Below are 18,683 nucleotides of genomic sequence, written 5' to 3'. Positions count from 1 at the left end.
ACGTCCGTTCGTTGCGCAAAGTCGGACGCGGCCGAAGATCGCGACGCCTTGACCCGATCGGTGCGCAGCAAAGCAGAGCGAAGCGACGACGACGATTTAGCATGCGAGTCGCGTGTATTTTAGTGGAATAAGGTCGGAACCGGGCGACGCTCCTGCCCGAAGAGGTCGCGTATGGTATCGACGTTGCCGGACCCCGTTCGGCCCGACACAATGGCGCAGCCATCGTGTCTCTCGGAATGGAACGAAACGGAACGACTCTGCATTGTCCGCCGCCGTGACACGCGTCTTATCGCATTCTTATGACGCGCGTGACACGCGCTCCGCGCCTACTTAGAGAGCCGCGCGGCCTTACTCGTGCCTTCGCTCGGGCACACGGTCCAGTCCATTATGGCCGTGGAAAACGGACCGGCCGATCGATCAAATCCGCGCACACCGCCGCTCTACCTGCGCCTCCGCCACCGGACGACTTCATTAGGAGAGACGCGCGCGTTACCGGATTCTTCGCGATTAAGAAACTTTCCACTCGATCGTCCAACTATTCGCGCCTACCATTCCTCCTAGACGTTCGATGGCGTCGAAGACGCGTTCGACGCGACCGTTTCTTCCAAAACAGAGAGACGATGGTTCGTTCGCCACTCGGCGGCTCTCAACGTCGACGCGTTATTGGCGTCATTGGCAACGAGCATCGATCACCTACGAGTTTCACCGGTCGAGGTGGAAACGCGATACCGTTAGGCACCAGCCTCGTTACCAAACTAAATCGACGAGGGTCAAGGCGCCGGGACAACCAGGCTTTGCATCGAGAGTCTTCTCTCCACCGCTAGCTGCTATTGCCAAGATCGTTTCAGGAAATTCTAACGCAGGCCAATGTTTTCTTCGAAGCGAGAAGGTTGAACGCAAATCGCGCCAGCTGAGAACGTTAAGAGCGTGCAAATAAACTCGGGCGTACGATCGGCCATGTACCAAAGATGATTCCAGAGCAACTCCGTACGGCGGCGAGGTAAATTCGTCGAACGATACGCGTATCCTTTTGGACGAAGAAAATTGGCGCGTGTGGCAGCGATCGATCCCGTTAGGCGCCGGCCAGGTCTAGGTAAACGGTAAACGCTCGTTCCACGCTACGTCGGAATGGATGAAAAAGTTGGATCGGTAGGGTGTCTATCGAGACGGATACCGCGTCGATCGACGATCGGTGATCGAGAGTGGCGCGGTGCTCGGACAGATATCGAGGAAAGATGGGCGCGGCACGCGGCATTCCTCCTCGAAGAGCTCCGATGGCATTGTTCCATCGCGTCGCACCTCGATCACGCCTCTGTCACGTGGCCCACAATTCACGGGACGTGACTCCTCGTCCCTCTTCGACTGTCTACCAAACGACCGTCACACTTACACCGTAGCTGCCTCGACCAGCTAGTACATATTTCTTTTTTTTCTTCCTCCTCTTCTTCTTCTTCTCGCTCTTAAACGAATCGCCTGACAAAAATGCGCCTTGCGAGAGAGCCTCGGATCGATTGGTTTTTCCGATGGAATACGAATCTTCTAACGGTGAACGAAGAGGAAGCGTGGAAAGGTCGAGAAAAGTGCGCCGACCAGCCAAAAAGCGAGAAGCCACCGATTACCGGGCAACGACTTTCGAGATTGTACATCGCGGTACTCGCGTCGTTCGAGTTTCAGGGGTTCTCGTTGCGTATTCTCGAACGACAGATATCGTTGTAGCTTCTCGTCGATATTTTTCTGGCTGTGATCTGGCCGTGTCTAACGGCGAACGGACGGTGAAGCGCAACGCGGCGCGCCGTGTAATCGACGGCGTTCGTTCGTTCGTTCGTTCGTTCGTTCGTTCGTTCGCTCGTTCGTTCGCTCGTTCGCTCGTTCGTTCGCTCGCTCGCTCACCTGCCTCTCATTAGAAGCCTTATCGCTAATTAATCCCTACAGGAACGGCGTCACGGCTCTCGTGTCGTTGGTTGCCTCGCGTTTCCTCCCTCCTCCTCGTCTCGCCGTCGTTTCTGCCTATTATGGTTATACTTCCTGAACTCGTCACCCTACCTAACATCCTAGCATGGCGAACACATCCCCGGTGCGTGCAGGAATCGCGCAGACCGAGAGTCGCGTGTTTCTCCTTCCGAAACGAGGGGATAAGACCGTGCCTTTTGAGAAACGAACAGTCATCCTCCGTCTTGCGATAAATCTTTTCGTGTTCATCTATGGAAACGCTGCCCCCCGTTACGCTGGATTTAATGAACTCCGGAGTGGAGAGGCGAGCTTTCATGGAAAGTAAGTACGTACGTACGCGGGTCCGCAGGAAGGAACTGGTCGATTAAAATTGCCGCGGAATCGCGATCTCCGCGTTGCTCCGAATCGAGCTTAAAGCGACAACCTTTGATTATCGCCGGATCCCATCGGGCCGACTCTTTTCCACGCTAATTAATAGACTTAACTAGTTTACGCCGTGTTACGTAGCCCCATCCACGGAAACGGAGATACGATCGATGGAGCGTTCGTATCGAACGCCAGCCGAGAGTTAACAAACAAATAAGCGAGTTCGTTGCGTCGCTCGTTCCACCTGGATATCGACGTTTCGGAATTCAATCGAGGAGTATATATAGGATATTCGAGGGAAACACGGAAGACCGTGTGCCGGTGGTATCGCGCGTAACGATTCGCGCTGACGACGAATAGCTGGTGATTGCGCAACAACGATCGCGGCGGAATATCGTACGGGACAAAGCGATGCCCGTGTCCGTGGAATTACGTAAAGAAGCGCTCCGCGGGAGGCACGCGCTGCTGTCGCGCGACGTCGATCGTACACGTCCGATTCGTTCGGCTGTCCGGCGTGCGCGCCGATAACGCAGCTGGCGACATTTACAATAATGTATTCAGTCAATGTGTCAAGAGGACCGATCGTTGTTTCAGCTATCCGCAACGTTGTTAAGCCACTTAAGCCCTCGGCTATGCGACAGCTGGCATAGGTCAGTATCATTATCTCGCGAGGAACGAGAGTGAAACGACGAATCGATAGACGGACGTACGGGACATTAATAAACATGAAGAGGAGACCGCGCGAGGATCCCTACCAACCTACCAACTTGCTCGGAGTCGTTCCCAGTTTCTCTCTTCTCTTCGCTTCTCGTCGCTTCTCCTCGCTTCTCCTCGCTTCTATTCGCTTCTATTCGCTTCTATTCGCTTCTATTCGCTTCTAGTCTCTTCTCCTCGGTCGCGTTATCCGCCATTTTCGCTCGATTCTCTCGCGATTTTTCTGCGCGTTCCATGCACGCGAAAAAATCTCGGATCGATCTTCTCCGCGATACTCGGACATGGAAGGTATTTAGTGGGCGGTGAACCGGTAAAAGCGAAGCGATGGTTTCCGCACGCGTTCGCCGGCAGCCTGAGGTCGTGTCGAAGCATTTTTAAATCGATCGACACGCGATACCCGTGGAACAGCTGTTTTAGCGTGAGCCGGCGCCGATCGTGAAGCGTAATCGAGCGGTGCGCGTTACCTCGTAACGCGCGAAGGAAAGCGAGAAAAAGAAGAAAGGATCGAGGCGTGTGCAACCAAGACAAAGCCAGATAGTACACCTACCTACCGGTATAGGCGCGCGAGGAGAGCCGGCAACTTGTTAATTATTAATCAGCATGTTTAATTCATATTGCGCGCGCCAGCTGTTTGTTTCCTTGATGCGCGCTAAGGTCTTGTACTTACTCCACCGCTTAAACGTTACCGCAGGTAAGCATCGCGCTCCGGGTGCTTAGGAATTCTCTCTCTCCCTCTCACCGGCCACAACCTCCGCCTTCACCTTCTCCTCCTTCGCCGCCTCTATCTCGTCCCCCTTTTATTTTCCTCTCTTTCCTTTTCTTTCTCCGTTGCCTCTCCCACGCCATGCTGTTTACTATGTATCCGCTACGTAACGCGTTCTCCTCGTGTACATATGCACCTCGTGCATCGTGCAATCACAAGGTCGTCTCGTACACGAGCCTACGCGTGCACCTCTTGCCACAGGAATCACGTCGCCTTCGTCTTCCTCGTCTCTTCGTTGCTTTATCGCCTATTTTTCTATTTCACCTCCTCCCGGCTCTCCCTCGTCTCTCTCGGTATCTCCGTTCACGAGATACTCGCGTTAGAAAATCGACGCGTCCCTGGCCCCGTGCAACGTTACGACGCGGAACAAGAAAGTCTCGAGAACCGTATTCCGAACGCGACCGACACCGAGTCCGCGTAACGGCTTCGATAATCCGTGGCGAGCCTCGTTTCTCGCGCGACATCGGGGTGGACGAGGCGCTCTCTGTCCCTTTCACGACGTTCCTTGTCTCTTCTTCTCGCGGCAGCGGGGCTGTTTATGGGTTTATTATACGAGCGCGGCTCGAGAAGGCCGCTCGCTTCCACGGGGATGACGCGAAAGTCAGTGCCACGTCCGGATGATTCAGTGTCGTGAGCGTTGGCGTGCATACACGCGCGAGACCGAGCCTGGCCGCGGTGGATCGCACGCGAAAAACATCCCTCCGCGACGGCTACGTCTAAAGCGCGGGCAGGGTCATAAAAAAAAATACCCACCGAGTGAAAATAAATCTAACCTCGGGTCGGCCAACTGTCGGGTCTCCCTTAACGCGGAGTAATAGAAACGAATGGCCGTGAGAGGATGGAAGGGACGGAAAATGGAAACGACACCCGGAATCTTACGTAATACGATGGACCTCTCGCGAACGAGAAATTTCTTCCGACGGGCATCGTTTGCCCGGACCAATCGACGGTTTGCGTCCGACTTTTCACGAACTTTGAATTTTGCATCAGCTGAGAGAAAGAAAATCGTACGGAATACTTGCGTCTATCGGCTGCTACACGTAACGTACGAAAGGGGTAAACGTGGGGTAGAACGGTAGAAAGGGGTAGAACGCATCTTGGTTTCCCGTATTAGCACCCAACTGCACGGCTATCCTAATCGGTAATCGCTCGACTCGAACGAGATTCTTTGTCGAGAAGATGAAAAAGTCGGATATATATATCGTACGTAAGATACGCTTGGGTTCCACGGCATTCATCCCCCGCTGGCTGGGGAGAAAGGAAAATGTTATTGAAGGATCGGGGCTGAAGCAAACGGAGGTACTCTGGAAAGCAGCGGCTAGAAGAGAGATGGTTACGAGGGGAGAGAAAAACGTAGAGGAGGAGGAACGGAGGAGGGAAGCAGCGGAGGTTGAGTAAGAGAAAGACAAGGGAACGGAGAAGCACAGTGGGTTTACCGCACTGCTACCACCCTTAGCGCGGTCTGAGTTCATTGCGCGAGTCATCAGTATCCATAAGCGATGAGTTACCCCTGGTTCCCTCTCTTTCTCTTGCCGTGCAACGTCGCGGCGTCGTAGTCGATGGAATGAAGGAAGGAAGGAAGGAAGGACGGACGGAAGAACGAACGGACAGGCAGGCAGGCAGGCGGGCAGGCAGGCAGGCAGGCAGACAGGCGAACGGACGGATGAACGGAAGGAAGAAAGGTGGTGGGAAGGAAGAGGGATAGGTTAGGTTAGATGGAAAGAGGAGGGTGCTGGGGGTTGAGTCGGGGCACCTGGTTCGGTTGTTCCAAGCACTCCTCCTCTCTGCAGCCGGTGGCTGGCCCAGGATGCTGCAGCGAACGACGGTGGCTGGTTGCCGGTGTACACGGGAGGAGAGGACGAAGGCCGAGGACGAACAGTGCCGGCGGTGGGTGGTTGATTTTCTTAGGTCAACGTATAATGAAGCCACCGCGGAAGAGACGGGAGAGAGAGAAGAGCACGGACAGGCATCGTCCTAGACCAATCCCCGGGCTTTCTGGAGAACACCCCGTTGCGGGGGCGAGCCAACCGGCGACTTCACTTCCAGAAGGAGCCTTCCAGAAGGAACCTTCCGGATCGAGCGGCTTTCGATACGCTCCTTCGAACGGCGATCCTCTTGCCTAGATTCTCTCGTCGCTCCTTCCACCCCCACCCCCGCCGTAACATCCTGCCACCGACTCTCGCAACACGCTCGCGGCCAAACTTCGTAACGAATGGTCCGCCTGTGCACGCTTCGACGATTGAATTAAACGAGCTACATCGTTTCCACCGTGACCACGACTCGCGTTACTTGATCGAAGAAGCGATTAGATTCCAGCAACTTTAAAGTCCCTCCCCCCCCCCCATTCTCTTTTCTTTCTCGAGAACGTCTCGAGGATAACGCAAAAGGATGGACGATCGTCGAAGCGTAGCCGCGTCATACGTATCGAAGATCTTGGTGGATTAATCCTGTCAGGGGAACGCCAACGACCACCAGGCAAATAAACCTCTCTGGTTTCTAGTCGCGTAGTCGTCGAACGATGGTCGGACGATGGTCCACAGCCCCGTCCGAGGATCGTCGAAAAGAAAGAACCGTGGGTTCCGAGGGAGACGCGCGGAGGCAGGTGGCCGGTGAAAGTTGGCGTTCTCGGAGGCAAACGGGGCGAGATGGAAAAATTGCCTCGATGTAAAAACATGAGAATCGCTTCTCCGACGTCCACACTCGATAAAACGACCCCGGCCCAAGAGAGATACGCGCGATCCAGCGAACCGTACCAAGAGCACTCGGTCGAACACATTTACGAAGACGCGGATGCGGCCCCGCGTACAAACGGATTCGATCGTTCGGTCACTTCCTTCTGTAGCGAATAGAAGAAGGGCGGATAGATGGAAGCGGGCGGAGGAGTGAAAGGGGGAGGGTGGGAGCTAAAGAGGGAGCGCGTGGAATCGAGTGGTCAGCTATCGAAACCTCCTACCAGCCGAACACCCGTTCCACCCCCGGGCACTGGCTCCATCGGCCAATAATAAAAAATATACGATCTGTTGGCTCACACACGGACGCAACGGACCGGTACACCGACGAGACTGGTCTCGGCCGAATTATACTTCGAGGCTGCTTCTAAGTGATCGCATTTCCACATAGACGAGCTGGTCCGATACGATATGAAAGACTGGTCGGTACCGTTATTGCCGCGTGGCCAGCGTGAGGGGGCTGAAAAAGGGCAGCTTGCCGCGCAGCAGGATGCCTCTGCAAACCGAAATCGAGGGTATCGTCGAACTGGATACTTTTCGGATTCTTTATGATCGCCGTCACCTCCCTTCGGAAAACTCGCGAAAAAGAAAAAAAAAAAAGAAACGGCACGACGAACGATCGTTCGTCGCAACAAAGTTGCGATATTCCTCTCTCTCTCTCTCTCTCTCTCTCTCTCTCACTCTCTCGCTCTGTACTTTGCCTTCGATCCGTGCGCGTTAACGGCAAATCTTGCTGCCGTAAAAGATATTTCTGTTATTTCGACGAAGACGAAGGAGCAACGAGTGCCGGCGATTATTTACGTCGGAGTAGTTTTCAGGAGAAAAGACGATTAAGCAGCGGCGGGAAGAGCGCGCGAATAATTACGAGAAATCTATCATCGAGCTCCCCTTGGTCGAGCGCGAGAGCGTAGAGGGCAAACTTAACGAAAGAAAGATGATCCATTCGTCATAATATAAAAATGGCCGTGACAGCGTTATCTGTGGCCATTTCCTGCAGCCGTACCGTCGGCTCCCCCCGGTCTCACTTGTCACTATACCGGAGGTAATGATCATTACCCGGGGTTTCGATCCCCGCCAAGGGTACAGCGGAGAGGTACAGCAACCCCGAGCGAAGGAGCAAGACCGCGAGAAAGCGAGACGAGAAAGCAGGTCGAAAGGAAGAAGCACGAGAAGGGTAGGTAAGAGGGTGGAAAGTAAAAGACGGTGATATAGACTCGATTCTCCGGCCTGTTTCCCCTCGCTGCGCGCCCTCGCTCTCCTCTCTTCGCCGCATCGGCCATGGGTGGGACAAGATGGCCGTTGGTAGAACTTGTCGGGGCCCGGTCGGCTTTATGTGTCGTAATAAATGGTAATTTAAAACAGCGAGAACTAACAGTTTCTTTCTTTATTTCTTCGCCGTTGCTTCGTGCTCCAGAGGCATCCAGAGACCACCCACACGCGCTCTACACGAGGCAAAGACACGCGCGAATATACGTACGTGGCCCGGCCACAGTGGGGTAGTTTTCTTCGTAGGTGGTAAAAGGAGAAAGCCTCGCGATCCGCCAGGATCTCTGATAGAGGGTGCAAGGGGCTGGACGAGAGTCGCTGGCTTTCTCGCCTCCGTATACCGCCCCAAGAACCGTGAGCCAGCCAGTCAGCCAACCTACCCACGTAATATAAAGAGATATGTGCCACGGAATAGCATTACCATTAGGAGATATAGTTTAGCGAAGCCACCGGATGAAATGAGATACTGCGACTGAATCATGCATGAAGCGAAGGTGCGATTCGCCACCTTCTTGTACGGCTACCCTTCCCTGCTGTATCTACACCTACGCTGGATCATCTAGGGGGGCTATCCGCTCGTTTCGTTCCACGTCGATCTCTTCTTCCTCCTCGTCCGCGGATCTTCCTCCGCTTCTTTCGGTTTCGCTGGTCTCCGTCTCTGCACGGTCTTCGTGCTTTGGTTTTTCTTCGGCTTTCCTTTCCCGTTCGCGTCCCCGTCCTCGTATTTCGCCCGTGTTTCGCTTTTCATCCCGCGCCACTCCTCGCGCCTGATCGCAACCTCTTTTTCGCCGGTTCACCTCGCCTCTTTTTCCTCGCAGCCCCGATGAGAAAAGTGAATATGCCGTGGTATTCAAATGGCAGCCGTGCGACACTTTATTAAACGCGCTATTTGCATCGCCGACACCCCTTCGTCGCCCACCCATCCTATCTCGATCGAGACTCTTTTTCACAGAGACCCGCCGTCAAACTACCCTCTAAACCACTGATTAAAAAATCGACAGAAAGCTGTTGCTCTCTTTTCGCCGCTAGTTGAAAAACTTTGCTCCGTCGTAGACACGCGCAGGATCTATGAAAGGTAGATTAGGGCGCGACGCGAAAGACTCCTCGGAGTGTGTCGCGGTGGACGCGGGGAGATATTACGCGGAAGCGTTTCGCCAGAACAGTGACTGCACGGGGCGCGCGTGTACACATTATGCTAATTTGTCTTTTAATCTCGCGTCCTGCCTGCCAACGTTACACCCTCTTTTCCCGAGCGAGGCCGAGTCGTTGCTTTCTCGTCTGCTAGATTACAATCTGCGTAGATTGCGTGCTATTTACTTGCCGGCAACGCGTGAGTAATTTAGCCTTTTTATAACCAGCAACGCGAGATTGTATTTTGTAGAACCGCGTTGGAGCGGTTGTACCTTCCAGCCTTCTCGTGGATGCCCGAGAATTCTCGTTGAATCTCGGTTGACGGCGACCGGCGCGTCTCTCCGGTAGGTAGCTCGAAGGGAAAAGAAAGCCAAGAGTCACGGAACTACGGGCAAAGTAACATTCGTCATCCAACGTGCGATCAAGGTGGATTTGGTTCTGCGCAGGCAAAAGGACGGAAAGCGTCGGCAAAGAAAAGAATGCCGAATCAGGACCGGAACGAAGTAGGCGGGAAAAGCAGATGGTGGTGGCGACACTGGTGGTGGGAGCACTTATGCATTTATGCATTCATATTTCCGTGGTCTCTGCTCTCGAGACGAACCGTAAGAAGTCGTCCTCGTCGTCTCTCGCGGAGAACTCTGCCGCGCGACAGCGACGAGGAGGGAGGCGGCGGCGAAGATGACGACTAGGCGCGCGATGGTACCATGCCACCATGCGAGAAGAAAGACGAGTACCAAGTAGAAACGAGAGAGAAATAAAGAGAGAGAGAGAGAGGAAAGAAGCGGTGGGCGTAAAGTTGCTCCGGAATAATAATACAGACAGCTCGTGCCTGCTCGAGGAAAAAATCTGAATACATGAAACGTAATGACGAGCCGAGTGTGGGCCTCTCTGTGCCGTCGTAGCCATTTCGGAGATGTTTGTACCCTTTTAAAATACAAGTTTCCGTTCCTTATCGATCGAACTTTGAACGCATCGATCTCCCTAACGATCTCTCGAATCTTCCGGGCTTGAGTCCGAAAGACGTTCTCGTCGGCCGTCGTGCGAAAAGCAGTCGTTGTCCATGTTCTTCTTCATTTTTCGAGAAATTCGCAGTTGTTCCCTCCGTGGATTAATCCTGCGATTACGTTCGGAACGGTAGTAGAATTTTTGCATTTTTAAAATACCTAGTTTAATCGTTTACCTAGCCTGAGGCAACATTTTCTGGAACTGGAGTCGACGTCGGCTAAAGGCAGCTCCGACGGCGACTTAGAAGAAGGTGAAAGTGTAAACAGTACGATGCGTGGAGGATGTAAACGGAGGAAATTACGGGAATAAAGGGAAGGAAGGACGAAGGAGACAATAAGGAAGGAAGGAAGGAAGGAAGGAAGGAAGGAAGGAAGGAAGGGTGGAAGGAAGGAAGGAAGGAAGGAAGAAAGGAAGGAAGGAAGGAAGGAAGGAAGGAAGGAAGGAAGAAGGAAGGGCGCCGTCGTAGCCCGGGTACCCGTGGCTCCGCCTATCGGCGCGCCGCCTCGCGGTGGTGAATACATTTAGCCTGGTTAGTTTACAAATGAATACAGCGATTGAAGCAACTTATAATATCAATGTACTTCAGGCCGTCTCGCTCGCACGCCGGGCGCCACCCCTTGCGGGCATCTCGCTTCCACCCACTCTCTCGCGGGGTTCCATACAGAATGGCCATATTAACTTGATAATTAGCTCGGTTATACGACTTGCAGATGAGGAAAGACTCGGGACGGACGTCGGCTACCCCTACCAGGAGTGGTGCCAGTGTTCCTTGCTCTGCTCCCTATGCTATGCTCGACTCGGCCCAGCTCCTCGTCGCTCGTAGGATGGATATAGAACCCTTAGTTCGTATTCCTCTCCCTGTCTGCCAGGAACCCCGGTGTGCTCTCTCTGCTGGCTAGCTGCGCGTTCACGCCACGTTCCGCTCTTCCTTCGCCCGTTTCCCGTAGTTGCTCGAGTCGCGGAAATCGACTCCAGTCTATTCGAGTCTATCCGTTCGAACCGCTCAGTGAAAACTCTAAGTGGCTCTGGTCGTCTTGGTCTGTGCTTGGTGTTGGTGGTTCCAAGGTGTACGTCGGAGATCACGTGTCTAGCGCACGTCGGAAGAGTCACGTGCTTGGTCGCCGCGCCGACATCCGGAGGATCTCTTCGACTGAATCATACGGATGGTATCCCCGAGCGGGAAGACGGACGAACACGGAAGGTAGGTGAAGACCAACCGGGATTGCTGTCTACGATTTAGCTATCGCCGCCTTTCGAACTTCGAAACTAAGAGAAAAGACGGCGATCGCGAGTGCGCTGCGCGCGGTAGTCGTCACGGTAGACGAAGCGGAGAAGCGGACTAGGTGGCGCCTTGAAGAGTCAAAATGGCCGCAAAGAGGAACACGAGAGAGGAAAGGAGAGAGGTAGAGGGAGAGTGAAAAGGGGGAGAAAGAGAAGGCAGGCAGATGATCGGTGGCGAAAACATCGCAGTGCCGTCGCGCCACGTCGCTTTTCGTCTCGTCTCGTCTCGTCTCGTCTTCTGGATAAGTCGGCTCGAGCGGAGCCGAGTCGAGCCGAGCCGAGTCGTGGCCCCGTGTCCTCAAAGAGATCGCGCGAAGGCCTTCTCGTCTTAGCGCGGAGCGCGGATCAGGAATACAAAGTACGCTTCGTTGAGGCGCATTCCGGGAGATGACTGGCATTGAAAGCTGCCTTTGGGGCCGCGCCTGCTTGCTTGCTTGCTTGCCTCTCCGTCTACGACCGGAATACAGAGGATGGCGGCCATATTAGGCCTCACCTCCTTCCACCGCCTCCTCCTTTCTTCTCCTGCTCCGTCCTCCTGCCTCCTCCTAGCCTCGACTCTTCTCGCCGGATCGCCCATCACCGTTCTTCTCCTCCAGACTTTTCGCAGTAAATACTCTCGTATCGAGTTATCCAGCCGCGAGACGCGACATCCACTCGACCACCACGCGGACACCTCTGTCGAAGAGACCCGGCGTGTAGTTTGGCCGAGCGATCGAGCGCGTTGCCGAGACCGCGAGGCCTATTCCCAACGAGCGATCGTTCGTTCCACTCGATTCCCCGAGACCATCGATAGAATCTTCCGTTCGAATATTACGACTAATCGCTACCTGTCGTCGCGTTCTCTGCTCGTTTCGTACCTCGCAAATGATGGGTTCTAGACGCTTCGAACCTTGTGGATTTATCGCAAAGGTGTCTACCGCGTTATATCCGTTCCGGTTACCTGCTATTACGTTGCACCTGCGCACGCGAGCACGCCAGCCACTCTTTGCTTTTCTGCTCTTCTTCCGTTGCACACGAGTCCTCGCAGGATTCCTCGACGTCTATGTTAAGCAGAGAAACGATACCGTCGTATCTGTAGCAAAGTTACGAGAGGAAGAAGGCGGTATCGCGAGAACGGAGACGAAGGAAGGTCGCTGGAAGGCGGACCGCACGGTGCGGTGCGATGCGATACGTACATACGTGCCGTCACGTACGCGACGAGGTTTTTACTGAAATAAAATCTAAATAAAGCGACGCCACCGTACACAGCGATGCGCGGCTGCCACAAATTGTGTTCCCATGAACGCCGGCTTGCCGGCTCGAACCCGTGAGAGACTTTGCCCCGTTTCATCGTTACGTTCCCGGTATCGACCACCGAGACTCGTGTCCCGCTCGATTCTCCAACCAGACGTTCCTTTCGTTCTTCCTATCTTTCTTCTTTTTTTCTTTTTCCTTCTCGCTTCGCGAACCAAACCACTCGAAAGAAGGTGCTAATTAGCTATCAAGGGCATGGAAAGAGATCGACCGATTTGTCGGACACGGTCGAAACGTGGTGGTGTCGGCGAAGAATAGCACGACTCGGTGGAACATCCTCGTAGGTCGTAGATCCTCGTTCGCGTCCTCGTACGACGCTGTGACCCGTATCGAGCAAGGTCGGAAACAATCGTTAGCCGGAGCAACGAAAACGAGGCTGTCCGGCAATAAATTCGGTCGCGGAGTTATCGAGGATAAGAGGACGGGTACCAGGGTGCACGGTAACACCTGCCCAGTGTGGGTGCCACGCGGAGGGCAAAGAAGCCGACGAAAATAATGTATGCACCCCAGTACGCACAATGGAAACTCGAAGAGCGAAGCCACCTGAGCCTGCAGGCGGACGCGGCAGCGTCATTCGAGCCGGCTGTTTGGTACTCACGCCTTCCATCGGCCGCTGTTGCAACCGACGCCACAGCCAGCCTAATTATTCCCGCAATTTTTCTTACGCTCGAGAAACACGATCCTACGAGTTACGATAATTGCGCGAAATTACCCCGCCACGCTTGTATTTTCTCGTGATAGCGCGTTATCTAGCCTGCACCGCGGTTCCGCAACCATCGTCACGACCCCGCCAACCACTTTTCGCCGTCTTTGGATCGAAATATCGATCGCTCGGAGGGATCGAGGAGGGGAGGGAAAGCCATGGGAATCGTCCGGGCAGGTTTACGGCATCCGAGAGCAACGCATCCGAGAGACGAGGAACGCGAAACGAGGCGGCGAAACGAAAAAGAAACCGCGGTTTCGGTGGAACGTCCGATCGCGCGGCACAAGGACAAACGAGCCGGATTGCGGGAAACTGTAATAACTCGGGCTAAAACGTAGTTATCGTTGCCGGGCTGCCGTGATTATTTTCATTACGGTACGCCAGCGATCGCTATCTATGGCTTCCCACTGTAGTCCGCGCGGCAGAACCGGGGCTTAGATTTCATGTTTTTTCTTAATGATTCGAGCAATTAGCCACGCTGAGTGCTCTGACTTCTCGTTCCAGCTCGCTCCTTCGCGTCTCCTCCCCTTCCTTTTGCTAGCCGACTACTACTCTCCTCGGTTTCCCGGACCTTCGCTCTAAGGGCGAACCACGCGAAAAAAGGAAACGATCGTGCCCCCGAACTATTACTTTGTTTACCGCCACTGTTAATTAAAAGGTACGTGGGTTAACCGGATTACACGATACCTTCGCTCGCCGACCTTCCAGAGTTTCCCGCGTAAAGTCTCTCCAACCTTCTCGCAGCCTGATCCTTGGAAAAATAATCTTTCGTTGGCCAGTGAGGTTGTAGGTTGAGGGGGGGGGGGGGGGGGGGAGAGCGAAATTTCATAACCGCCGCGATATCGAGGAACGACGCGAAAAAGCCGAGGACGCGAGAGAAGGGACAAAAGAAGCTCGGTAGAAACGAAGAAACGAAAGGACCGGGCCGCATTTGCGTATTGTTATGTTAACGGCTGGGTAAAGTAACAATCGGCACGGGCACAATAGCGAAATCCTCGGTGAAAAGAGAGAAGGGGTTTCGTAGACTGAAAATGGAGAACTGAAAGAAGGTAGGGGAAGCTGCGAGCAACGGAGAATCTGGCGAGGAGAGGGTGGTGGAGGCGTTATCGCATTATCGTATTGCGGCGCCTCGTTGCCGGGGACTTGCTTTGCCCTTACGTAAATTCCTGCAAACAAAGATTTACACCGATACAAGCGAGCCTTCGCTGGAGCGCGCAACAGCCTCCATCCCCTCGTCACTCTCGTGAAATCTCGGTGAGCAGACGACCGAGGAAATGGCAGACCGTCCACGACGCTCGTTCCCTTTCGTATTCCTCGTTTCCATAAGAATCTAGCGGCGCAGACGATTCCTTTGTTCGTTTCTGTCACCGAAAACCTTGTATTTCCGAAATTCTGTCTCCGTCGCTGACCGTTTCGATCGCCCGTCCAAGTTTCTCGGCCTCGTCGACGCTCTTGCACGCGCGTCGCCGAGAAGGCGAACGAGCGACCTGGTTTCGTCGCACGATCAAGTTTCCGGCCCCCGGAAACCGCCGACGTAACGAAAGGTGGACGATCGAGTCTCGCGCGGCACGTCGTCCACGTTGATCAGCGTCCAGCGTGAAGGTGCGAGCAGTTCCCAGGCCGAGTAAAAGGTGTACAGGTAGTTTTTCAACGGATAACCAGCACAGGGAGCTGAAACGTGCACACAGCCCCTATGGTAAGAGGGGTGGGCCTAACGGAGGAGAAAGAGGAGGAAAGGACGGAGGACAGAGTGGCGAACGGTGGCGGGTCATGGGTGGGTGGTGAATATGCAAATGTAATTGATATTACTTTTTAAATATTCCCCACTCTCCTCGGCAAAGCGGCCACCCGTCTGTTGTTCGTTCGCCTGCAGCAGAGGGTGCGCGCCCAGCTTTATACACTCTTACTCTAAGTGCCTTTTACCCCCGTGTCCCAGCACCCCCTTTTCTCCGACAAGGCGCGCCGCTACCCCACCTCTTCCTCCACGAAGGTAATTAATAGGCTCGAAGATCTACTACGAGATCAGAACGGATAACGGGCGAACGGCTATCGTTACAAGTGGACCGTAACGAATTATCGCGTTGGTAAGGGCTGCGCGATTTGTTTCTTTTCTCCTTCGGTTTAATCGCCTTGTTTTTCTACCTCCTCTTTCTTCGTTCTGCCGTGGCCGCGCTGCCTGCCATTTCGAGTTCCAACTGCGAGCGCCGACTGCAACCGCTTTATCAACGACTATTCGATGTTAAACGATCCTAACGCGACAAACATATTATCCGATTTTTCCGTACGATTCGTCAAACGCCGCCGTCCCTCTCCGATAACTGATCTAATTTCAACCGGTGACGGAATCTACCGGATTACCATACATTAATTTGCCCACACTGGCCAATGAATTTATTAGTTAAATGCATCGCATTGCCGGACCGCTAATTACAATTTATGACGCAATAATAGACTAGTCGGATAATCGTCCGACAAAGCGTAAACGGGCATCCCGACAAAAACCATCGAAGCGAAACGACGAGAACGAAATAGCCGATTATCGCCGGTTTCCTACCGGTCTGCGTTTTCTTGGATTCGTCGGTTCGTTCGTTCGTTCGTTCGTTCGTTCGTTCGTTCGTTCGTTCGTTCGTTCGTTCGTTCGTTCGTTCGAAAAGAGAAACGGGCCGATCGACCGCGCGTTTTTCGTTCGCCTCTTCCAATTATTTGACGTTCTACTTAACGGTCGCGGTGCGTATTTTCTTAAGGGAGATTTATGGAGAACGAAGACGCCACCGGTCCCCGCATAGGCTATGGCTATGGCTATGGTATCCCGACGCGATTTTACGTACGAACGAGTCCCCGTATAAAAGAACGTCTGCACCCGTTTCGGCCCGAGGAATTCCAGCGACGGGGCCGCCTCGGTGCACCGTTAAATTAATGTCCACGCTTGCCACTCGCACCTTTCTTACCAGCGAATTCCGCTCCAAGGTTTATATCTCGAACTCGCGATGAATCGAGCCGGTCAAACGATTATTTAAGGGTCTGTACGCCGAGCAGGAAACTGGCGCTCGCTGTTCGATTTCGACGCGGTTTCGTTGAAAAAGAGAAAGCATCGAATCGATCGCTTTTCCCTCGATGCGATTTTCATCGGAATTACGTAACCGTAGGTGTTCGAGCCGCGTTCGTGCCACGAAATCGTTCTCGCCTGCCGTTACGTTCGATTCGCGCGTTTCTTTCGAGAGGGAAGCGAGCAAAGGTTACAGAGTGGCCTAGAGAAATATCGCGGTTACCGCGAAGACCTTTAGGAGTCTGCGTTGTTATTACGAAATGCCCCGACGAGCGTTATCGTGTCAGGTATAATAAGGAACGCTGCGTACCCGGTTTAGCATTCATTCACGCAACCATAAAAATAATCGCCGTTTTTGCTTTTCATTCGCTACGAGCATATTCATTAAGATTTACGATACTACGAGAGCGGACGAATAATTAGCCGTGAATTTGTGTGCATCGCGGCACGCGTTCCCGCAGCGATGTTTGCAAGAATCCGACGGTCGATTCATCGGTGACGATGATGCATCCTAGCCTCGAAAACCGATTATCCTCGCCAGCTGGAGCTTCGGCTTTTCGTTGCGTCGCAGCGATTAACGCGGCTGGAAAGTCGATTGTCTCTAAAATGGACGCGTAACACGGTCTCTGAAATATTCTTTGTTATGTAAAAACGCAAAACAGTGCGTGGCTTTCTCATTAACGTCAGACAGCTGCATAAAAGTTGAAAGCAATGTCTTAGAGCGGTGATTGAATAGTCGGCGATTTGCACGCGTTGAGAAGCGGCACCGAGGGATTCCCATTGCGCGAGTACTGCTTCTGGCTTCGAGGCAAATGGTAGCGATTGAATTCATGAACTCATGCAAATGTGAGAGCAACCGGTAGACTAATCACCGATGCGCTAATAACGTGCTCGCGCTCGTGCTCGCGCTCCTTTTACTTAATGACTCGTAGCCCCGGCTGAACTTGTGCTCGATCAGCCTGACGGATCTGTAAAATCGAAAGTATTACGAATAGTTCGCGGTTCGTTTGGTCGCTGCTGCCGAGGTTAGTTACGCGTCGTTTGATCAACGGGCTGGATCCTGGCCTGTTGTTCGTCGCCGGGCCGCCTCGGTCGGGTCGAGTTATCGCGAGTGCCGGACAGACGAGCTCGCTAATACGAAAGAGATGGTAACGGGAAAGGGCGGTGAGTGCGTAGGAGGGACGCGTGTCGCGTAAGCGACGCCCGACACCCGACGGACGCCATCGCCACCGCCATCGCTATCGTTCCGCGCCGCTTTCTTTCTACTCGCACGCTGCTCCCGTAATTATCGGGCTTCCTGTCGCTCTGCTTCAAAATGGTGGATTATCTGGCTAACCCGCGAGGGGATCGTACCAACGGCTTCCTGAAAACCGATTCGGACGACGAAAACTTTCGCTCGTTCGCTGACCGGAACCGTCGACGAGAATTTCCTCGCCTCGTGAAACGAGTAAGACCGATGGACTCGACGTCCTGTCGCTTGGGAGCGTCCGGCGGCGGAGATACGACGGCCACGGATTCGAAGAGTCGCGCGTGCGATTACGCGTTTTGCGTCCAGCGCAAAACGAAACGAATCGAAACGAATGGAAACGAGTGGAAACGAGTGGAAACGAAAGGACGCGGTACGACGCGACACGGAACAACGAAGGAGAGTGGAGCGGAGAAACGGGGAGAACGAGGAAAAGAGGCGGGAAGAGTGGCGAACGCGCGTACGCGGTCGTAGCTAGTTGCGTGCTGCGAGTAATTACCGGGTTCCCCGTGGTAACGCACCAGCGATGGCGGATCCCCCTGAATCCTGCAGGCTATAGGCATTCGGGCATTCGGCCGACGACACGGCCACGGTGTTCCCGTCACACCGGTGGTTTCAACGCCAATTAAACACCCGCTTGTCAAGGAGACGCCGAGGGAGGGGAAGCGACGTCGACCGATTCTCCGTGCCCGGCCCGATTCGGTGTCGCACGCGATACCCCGCGCACCGTTTCGCTCCCTCGACGTATCAACGTCCCTTATTACCATCCACGCGACGCCGCCACCTTTCTCGCCCTTCCTCCTTCTTCCAAAAATTCCTCGAAAAGTCCAGCCGCTTCTCGGCGATATTTTTCGCGTCGTCGCTCGGTCGCCGCTTGCTCTCGAGAAGTCGGCTCGACCTGGATTCGCGCCGCCAGAGGCGCAGTTACGCCGCTCGTAATTAAAAATACGCGCGGTGCGTGTGCGTGTGCCGGAAAAATAAAATTCTCGGCGAACGGTTTGACAAATGCGCTTTCCACGAGACGTATATCGGTCGGCTGGCACGCTGGTCGAGCGCGTATCGTCGAATCGCCACGCACCTGCGAGTTCCTTTCGCGAGAAGGAACAGGAATAATCGCGGATGCATGTAGGTCGCGGCTAACCAACAATAAGCGATAGTGAAAACGTATTCTGTGCGTGACACGATAACGA

At 53.9% G+C, this 18,683-nt stretch overlaps 1 protein-coding gene across 1 annotated transcript in view; it reads left to right on the top strand.

Annotated features, from left to right (window-relative positions):
• Positions 1-16,531: 16,531 nt before the first annotated feature.
• The window catches only part of LOC126866635 (splicing regulatory glutamine/lysine-rich protein 1-like), a 45,691-nt gene continuing 43,539 nt past the window's right edge, over positions 16,532-18,683 (top strand). Inside the window, exon 1 of the transcript XR_007689980.1 lies at positions 16,532-17,866. The gene's annotated coding sequence lies outside the window, so the exon portion shown is untranslated. The remainder of the gene's footprint in view (positions 17,867-18,683) is intronic.

The sequence above is a fragment of the Bombus huntii genome, chromosome 6 (assembly GCF_024542735.1).
Source record: "Bombus huntii isolate Logan2020A chromosome 6, iyBomHunt1.1, whole genome shotgun sequence".
Classification (NCBI taxonomy): domain Eukaryota; kingdom Metazoa; phylum Arthropoda; class Insecta; order Hymenoptera; family Apidae; genus Bombus; species Bombus huntii.
Note: the sequence above shows the minus strand (reverse complement) of the source record. Positions and strands in the feature narration are given on the sequence as shown.